Below are 9,009 nucleotides of genomic sequence, written 5' to 3' on the forward strand. Positions count from 1 at the left end.
TTAGGATGTAACTGGTTTATGTATGGATCAGCACATAATGAACTCTAAGTTTACCAAAATCAGAACAGAGTAGGATAGGTAACCAGTATCAAAAGAAATACAGAAGTAGATACCAATACATCTGTAAACTTAGTACATGCTAGTTTCGACAACAAAAGTCATTGGCAAAGAGAAAGATTAAGTGCTCCTTGGAAATTCACTCATTGAAATGATAATGATGGGGACCTTTAAAGAGCAGATTTTTAAGTGATTACTACTTTTTCTTTGCAATTTTCTCTGTTCATTTTTTTAAACAAGAAGCATATGTAAAATATCATGAAGTTATCAAAACCGTGGGGGAAAATAACAGGATAAACAGTATTAAAATGTATATACATTTAATAAAATCACTACAAATTAAATTTATATTCCAAATGCTCTGGTTAATTAATACATGAAAGTTCAAATTTAATGGTAGTTTAAGTCAAATCCAGTGTGAAATATTTGCTTGCATTTTTAAAACAGCAGGTTCAGGCGGGGGCGATCAGAGCTCGGGAAAGCGGAGGGTTCCGAGCCGGCCTGGCGTGATCCGTGGGCCCGCGTGTCCCCGCGCTGCGGGCGGTGGACCCTCCCCGGCCTGCCTGGGAGGCCATCCTCTGCTGCCACGTCCCTCTGCTGCCGCCATGCATACGCGGCTCCCCAGGGATTCCGGGGGATGCGGCGCCCTCCAAGTCTTTTGTGTGTCCAGCTGGTGGCGCGTTGGTTTGGAAGATGACACCCAAAGGCGGCAGACTTCTCATTGTTCATTTGCTCCGTCGTGTGTCCGTCTCTTTGCGATCTTACTGACTGCAGCATGCCAGGCCTCTCTGTTTTCCCGGAGTTTTGCTCAAACTCATGTCCATTGTGTTCATGATGCCATCTGACCATCTCATCCTCTTTCAAACACTTCTCCTCCTGCTAGTGGCTGGAAAAGTATGGCATAAGTCGGATGTCTGTGTCTGCTTCCCCTAGGTCAAGAAATTACCTCCTTAAAAGGCAACATACTATACATGTTATGAATTGTACCTGCTTAGTCAGTGATAAAGGAAGTAGAAATACCACCACAGCAGCTGGATGCATGGTTGGGCAAGCAGCACCACCAACTCCTCTCCAGCCCCCGCCCCCCACAACAGGTTCAAACTCCTTAGAACGGTTTCCTCTCTCTCTTCACCCTCCCCCTCCGTTGACTGGAGGGCCTCTGGTCCCCCTCCCCACCCCAGAACTACCCTCAACCCCTCACCCGAACAGCTACAGCCACCTTGGTAAGAAAAAGTGAATGAGAAGCTTTTATTTTTTTAATTGGAAAATCATTCCAGAGGAGCAAGTTCGTAGCAAAACCAACATATGGACCTTGGCACCAGGCAACAGCATCAGTACCAAATCGACACAGGGACCACCCAGGAGCTGTTTGGGCAGCAAGAAAATACCACCAAGTCTTCCTCTTCTAGGAGAGGCAGGCTTTAAAATTGTCCTTCAGGAAGGCCAGAGAAGAGATTACTATCTTGGATGCAAAACAGAGCATAAACATTGGGATATTTCTTAAGTTATTTAAGAATTCTCCTTGGTCCATTGAAGACATTCACCAAGGAAAGAGCGAGCATGATGGACCAGAGACATTCCGAGAATTTCTTAAGCTTTTGCCAGAGTCAGAAGATATGAAGAAATTAAAAGCATTAGTGGAGACATGGCCAAGCTATCCAAGGAAGACCCCTTAATTCAGATGCTGAACAACTCACTGCAGGTTGAAGTCATGGTGCTAAATAAGAATTTTTGCCTTCTCTATACACAGACATGATGATTCTCAGAACTCCTACAGGAGAGCTGATGTGTGTGAGGAACTACATTTGATATTATTAATATTATTAATATACTTGGTGCTGCAAGAAGGGAAAATCATGATTGCAGAGGGGGCATGCTAGCAATGCAGTGTGATTTAAACTGTCTTCTTTGCTCAACTTGGCAGACAACGCAAATAAACCTACGGTGAATCTCCTGCATTGTTGCAAGGGAAGCTCAAATGGAAGATGCTGTTCTTCTGAACTTTTCTGAAAAGTTTCATCGTGTTCTCGAGGATGCTAGATTATCTTTGGAAAATACAGAGGCAGGCTGCACTCTCTCTTTTTTTAAAAAATACAGTTTTACTTATTTTTGTCTGTGCTGGGTCTTCCTTGCTGCACGCCGGATTTCTCTACTTGCAGGAAGAGGGGGCTGGCTACTCTCCAGCTTCTCAATGCCGTGGTTGCTCTTGCGGCGGATCTCTGGGCTCCAGGGCGCTGGGGCTTCGGGAGTTGCAGCAAGTGGGCTCAGCAGTTACCACGGGCTTAGCTGCTTCCTGGCCTTTGGGATCAGGACGAGGTCTCTAAAGAACATTCAGCTGGGTGGTGGGTGGGAGTCAGTGGATGAAGATTTTCTTCAATGTGCCCTGGAAAAGCTGGGGCGCTGGAAGCAAGGGCTCGGAGACCAGCCGCAATACCTTCACGGACTTCTTTTGTGAAGACAAAGACACCGCGCAACTGGACGAATGCCTCCAGATAGTCAGTGACTTTGTGTCAGATTCAACGAAGCGGTGAAGGACAACTGGGACCACGAGGCGCAGGAGCTGAAGTAGCGTCCTTGGGCGGCTGGGGAGCTGGGGATCCGGCCGGAGCAGCAGTGAGAATGACTCCGGGCTGTTGACCGAGAGGAGCGCGGAGGACCCGCCCGCTTTCCTCCACCCCACCACCCCGGGCGCATCAGCCCTTCCTACCAGACCCTCAGCGCCCGCCGCTCCAGCCTCTCCCTGGGCGCCTAGGACCCTGACCTTCTAATTTTCGCGGAGAGAGCTCCACTGGCAGCCCCGAGGAGGAGCTCAAGTTCAACAGCTCGGCCCGAAGCTACCCCCAGCGGGACCCGCCCAGCGGAGCCTGGAGAGCCTAGGGACCAGGACCCCAGCCCAGCGTTCAGGCCTCCGGCCTCGGAGAGCCAGGAGGAAGCCCCCAAACCCGCCTTGGCTTGGCCGAGCCAGTCCCAGCTCTCCCCGCACCCCTGGCCCCTAGGACCCCCCGCCGTCTTACCCGGGGTTCAGAGCAGTGGGCTCAGCATCCCCCGAAAGAGGAGCAGCGAGCCCGGGGTCTGGGTCCCGAGCGGTACCCCCTACCCTCGCCGTCTGCTCTAAGGATTAGGGGGCATGAGCTGGTGACTGGACTGGCTCACTTCTACCAGCAGGCTCCCACGGGCCCGGAAGAGCCGGCCACCTGACGGTGAATGACTTCAGCCCAGTAGAGCTGGCATCTGTGGGGGGATGAGAGACTTAGTCCCCGGGCGCCTGAAAAGACAGCCTGACTCCCGTCTGGGCAGAGGTGCCCAGGGCGGGGGCTGGGGGATGGCGGGGCGGCCCCGAGGAGCCCAGGAGCGACGCTCTGATATTTGAGGGCAGCAGTGACCCTGCGAACCAAGATCCTGGCTCTCGGTTCTAGTCTCAGACACCACTGACTGCTCGCTGCCGCTGGACTGCTGGAGGGAACCGACTCCAGACCCGAAGCGGGGGACCCGCAGGATCAGGGCGATGGGGGAGGGCTCCGTGTCCTCCGGAGCCAGGGAGACCGGAGGCAGCCAGATCTCCTCTAACCCCACCTGCATCCCACCTGGGAGGCTCCCAGAGCAGCCGAGAGCCCGGCTGCCACGGGGACCTGCCCAAGGACAGGCCGGCCAGAGGGAGGGAGGTGATGGCCCCCGGAGAGGAACTCCCTCAAGGAGGCATCGGCGTCGGCTGGGGCCTCCGCGGTCACTGTTGCCCAGAGGGTCGCGGGGCCGGGGCTGGCGCTGATGGGCTGGGAGAGCGAGAGCGGGTGCAGCTCGCCGCGCTCCCCTCCCCCCCTCCTCTCCCCCCCCCCCTCCCCCCCCCCGCCCACTACCCCCCCCGCCCCGCTCGCGTTGCAGAGGGCTCCCTTCGCAAGCGCTGGCGGCTGGGACCCGCCCCCTACCCTGTTGAGCCGCAGCTGGTGAGGGGGCCTCCGACAAGCTTCCGAGGAGGCCCTGGAGAGCGGCCTGGCGGGGAGGGAGCCCTGCGGGCCACCGAGGGCACCTTCAGGAAGCTCAGCTCCAAACTCCGAGCCCCCTGCCCCCTTCCCCCGCCCGCAACGTCAGGCGGCAGAAGTTGGGGGGGGGCGGTGAGGGGTGAAGAGTCGGGGAGGGGGTGGTGAGGGGGGCATTCTCGGGCCCTCCGGCGCGCCCGGTGCAGGTTCGCTCGCAACACCAGAGGACCAGCTCCCCACCGTGGGAAGAGCCCCCGGCCTCGCCCAGACCGTGTCGCAGCGGCAGCTGAGGGTGAAGGGTGGCCCAGAGACCCCGCTCCCCAAGGAAAGCGGCGTCTGCGTTCCCCAGGAGGGGCTGGAGTCGGCTGCACAGAGATCCAGGGAAAGGACCGATAGACCGATAGAGATAGACCGGGGAAAGGGCCTCCCTCCCGCTGAAGGACGCCTTCCCGCGGCGCTGGGGAAGGGGCTCCATCCCTTACGGAAGCAAAGAGCATCCGCCCTCTGCTCTCGCCTCCTGGACAGACTTCTGAGAATGGCCGACCCGCCCCTCCTTCCGGCTCATGGCTGTTCCACGTGAAGTCTTCCTCTGGGGCTACCTGCAGATACTCCTGTCACAGAAGGTGACAGTCTCTGGAAGAATGCTGGAGCTTCTGGAATTTACACGTGCTGCATTTTGATGGAAGGTCATTAGAGAGGTTTCAGTCGAGCACATCTTTCCCCTTCTGTGTTTTCTCATTTGTTTTTGCTGTTCAGTCGCTAAGTTGTGTTCAGCTCTTTTCTACGTACTGTAGCCTGGACTACAGTATGCCAGGCTTCCCTGTCCTTCACTATCTCCCGCAGTTTGCTCAGACTTATGTCCATTGAGTCGGTGATGTCATCCAGCCACCTCATCCCCTGTCTCCCCCTCCTCTTCCTGCCCTCAATCTTTCCCAAGATCAAGGTCTTTTCCAATGAGCTGACTCTTTACATCAGGTGGCCAAAGTATTGAACCCTTTTCTCCTTTGAGTATCTTATAAAACTAAGTGAAAGCTGCTATGACTTGTGTTTGCTCTAGTTACAGGAAAGAATTAACTCTTCAGTCTCCCAGTCTTTCTCCTGGAACCTGGAGAAAGTCCCTCTTTTGTCTGTCTGTCTGTCTCTCAATACCTTTTAATGTTGATACCTCTTGCCAGGTGGCTCAGTGGCAAAGAATCTGCCTGCCAGTGCAGGAGACAGGTTTGATCCCTGGGTCGGGAAGAACTCTTGAAGAAAGAAATGGCAATCCACTCCAGTATTCTTGCCTGGAAAATTCCATGGACAGAGGAGCCTGGTGGGCTACATGGGGTTGCAAAATGTCAGACACGACTGAGCGCGCACACACACACACATCTGTTCTTTGGTACTGTAGTTTTAAATCTTGAACAAAACCAGATGAACTTTTTAAGGGCCATTGGGCCACTGGGTTTTTATTATTTTATTTATTTTAAAATATATATTTATTTATTTTAATTGGAGGTTAATTACTTTACAATATTTTATTGGTTTTGCCATACATCAACAGACCTCCGAAAATGAAATTGCTTTCAGTTCAGTTCAGTTCAGTCACTCAGTCGTGTCCGATCTTTGCAACCCCATGAATTGTAGCATCACCAAACCCCCAGAGTTCACTAAATCTCATGTCCATGGAGTCGGCATCCAGACAAATCATCCTCTGTCGTCCCCTTCTCCTCCTGCCCCCAATCCCTCCCAGCATCAGAGTCTTTTCCAGTGAGTCAACTCTTCACATGAGGTGGCCAAAGTATTGGAGGTTCAGCTTTAGCATCATTCCTTCCAAAGAACACCCAGGGCTGATCTCCTTTAGAATGGACTGGTTGGATCTCCTTGCAGTCCAAGGGACTCTCAAGAGTCTTCTCCAACACCACAGTTCAAAAGCATCAATTATTCAGCGCTCAGCTTTCTTCACAGTCCAGCTCTCACATCCATACATGACCACAGGAAAAACCATAGCCTTGACTAGATGGACCTTTGTTGGCAAAGTAATGTCTCTGCTTTTCAATATGCTATCTAGTTTGGTCATAACTTTCCTTCCGAGGAGGAAGCGTCTTTTAATTTCATGGCTGTAGTCACCATCTGCAGTGATTTTGGAGCCCAGAAAAATAGCCTGACACTGTTTCCACTGTTTCCCCATCTATTTCCCATGAAGTGATGGGACCAGATGCCATGATCTCAGTTTTCTGAATGTTGAGCTTTAAGTCAACTTTTTCACTTTCTTCTTTCACTTTCATCAAGAGGCTTTTTAGTTCCTCTTCACTTTCTACCATAAGGGTGGTGTCATCTACATATCTGAGGTTATTGATATTTCTCCCGACAATCTTGGTTTCGGCTTGTGCTTCTTCCAGCCCAGCGTTTCTCATGATGTACTCTGCATGTAAGTTAAAAAGCAGGGTGACAATATACAGCCTTTGCACTCCTTTTCCTATTTTGAACCAGCCTGTTGTTCCATGTCCAGTTCTAAATGTTGCTTCCTGCCTGCATACAGATTTCTCAAGAGGCAGGTCAGGTGGTCTGGTATTCCTATCTCTCTCAGAATTTTCCACTGTTTATTGTGATCCACACAGTCAAAGTCTTTGGCATAGTCAATAAAGCAGAAATAGATGTTTTTTCTGGAACTCTCTTGCTTTTTCCATGATCCAGAAGATGTTGGCAATTTGATTTCTGGTTCCTCTGCCTTTTATAAAAGCAGGTTGAACATCTGGAAGTTCACAGTTCACATATTGCTGAAGCCTGGCTTGGAGAATTTTGAGCATTACTTTACTAGCATGTGAGATGAGTGCAATTGTGTGGCTGTCTGAGGAGGCCTTACAAATAGCTGTGAAAAGAAGAGAAGCAAAAAGCAAAGGAGAAAAAGAAAGATATAAGCGTCTGAAAGCAGAGTTCCAAAGAATAGAAAGGAGAGATAAGAAAGCCTTCCTTGGCGATCAATGCAAAGAAATAGAGGGAAACAACAGAATGGGAAAGACTAGAGATCTCTTCAAGAAAATTAGAGATACCAAGGGAACATTTCATGCAAAAATGGGCTCGATAAAGGACAGAAATGGTCTGGACCTAACAGAAGCAGAAGATATTAGGAAGATGTGGCAAGAATACACAGAAGAACTGTATAAAAAACATCTTCATGACCCAGATAGTCACGATGATGTGATCACTCACCTAAAGCCAGACATCTTGGAATGTGAAGTCAAGTGGGCCTTAGAAAGCATAACTATGAACAAAGCTAGTGGAGGCGATGGAATTCCAGTTGAGCTATTTCAAATCCTGAAAGATGATGCTGTGAAAGTGTTGCACTCAATATGCCAGCAAAGTTGGAAAACTCAGCAGTGGCCACAGGACTGGAAAAGGTCAGTTTTCATTCCAATCCCAAAGAAAGGCAATGCCAAAAAATGCTCAAACAAACACTTAGGAAAATAAAATAAATCAGAGAGTCAAAAAAAAAAAAAAAGAAGTTAACTAAGATGCAAAAAACATAAAATATTCTATAGTGAGGGGAAATATTTCTTTATAGGAGAAAATTATTTGTATACATTTGCAAATTTCCTTGTCCTGCCAGGACAGAAGAAGTACTTTTCCATGGCAATGGCTTTGGGGAAGTGGGACTTACAGGAACCTCATGTCACTACCCCTTCCTATCTCCATGAAGCTAAAGCTGGGACCTTCTAGGCCCCAGTTTACAGTAAGACCTAGCCAAGTTGACCAGGTGCATTCCTCCCAAGGACTCCTCACTTCAGCTAGTGGAGGCCCAGCAGCCCCTCCTATTCCCAGCCCTTCTTCCTTAGGCACTCATCAGAGCCCTCCTTGAATCAAGCTCCCACACCTTATCCTGCCATGGAGACCCTCTGGGGACACTGACTCTAAGGCCAAGGATCACCCAAAGACTTCTTAAATAGCCTTCCTCCATGAAAAAGTATTCTGAATAGACTGGCCTTTCCCTATACAAGGTCTTTCTCTGTGAGACTGGGAAGTGCATGCAGTTGGGTAGGCAGGAGAGGAAGATGCTGAACAAGAGCCAATCCCATCCCATCCGTGCTCCTTGAAACTGCCATGTGTCACCTACACAACTGTGCACTTAGATGTGTGGTTGGGAGTAACTTCTCTCTGTTTTGCACTTTGGACTCAAGTCACTGAATGTGGTTAGTCACTTTTCCAGGAAATGTGAGACTGTAACTACCAAGTGAATCCTTGGAATTTCCTGGCAGTCCAAGTTCATTTAACTCTGACTGCAGAGGGGGATCAGTCTTCCAGTTTATGTACCCTGTACTCTGTTCTCAGACTTACAATGCTGCCTCTTCTCTTCCCCCCTCCATACGCCCCAGTGCACGGTGGAAGGTGTCCAATATGTTACTGGGGAAGAGTGGAGGGCAATTACAAATAGCTGCAGAAAGAATGAAGCGGCTGGGCCAAAGCAGAAACAACGCTCAGTTGTGGGTGTGTCTGGTGGTGAAAGTAAAGTCCAATGCTGTAAAAAACAATGTTGTGTAGGAACCTGGAACATTAGATCCATGAATCAAGATAAGTTGGATGTAGTCAAGCAGAAAATGGTAAGCGCGAACATCAGAATTTTAGCCATCAGTGTAGTAAAATGATTTTACTTTTAATTTAGATGACCACTGTGTCTACTACTGTGAACAAGAATGCCTTAGAAGAAATGGAATAGCCCTCATAGTCAACAAAACAGTCTGAAATGCAGTACCTGGGTGCAATCTCAAAAAACACAGAATGATCTCAGTTCATTTTCAAAGCAAACCACCTCAACATCACAGTAATCCAAGTCTATGTCCCAACCACTGATGCCAAAAAAGCTGACGTTGACTGGCTCTACAACACCTTCTAAAACTAACAAACAAACAAACAAACAAAAAAGATGTCATTTTCGTCACACGGGATTGGAATGTGAAAGTAGGAAGTCAAGAGATACCTGGAATAACAGGAAAGTTTGGCC

At 49.7% G+C, this 9,009-nt stretch overlaps 1 pseudogene; it reads left to right on the forward strand.

The window, feature by feature from the left end:
* The first annotated feature begins 967 nt into the window (after window positions 1–967).
* Window positions 968–4,002, forward strand: LOC138426672 (FH2 domain-containing protein 1 pseudogene; annotated as a pseudogene).
* Window positions 4,003–9,009: the final 5,007 nt, after the last annotated feature.

Source organism: Ovis canadensis, chromosome 21 (genome assembly GCF_042477335.2).
Source record: "Ovis canadensis isolate MfBH-ARS-UI-01 breed Bighorn chromosome 21, ARS-UI_OviCan_v2, whole genome shotgun sequence".
Classification (NCBI taxonomy): Eukaryota; Metazoa; Chordata; class Mammalia; order Artiodactyla; family Bovidae; genus Ovis; species Ovis canadensis.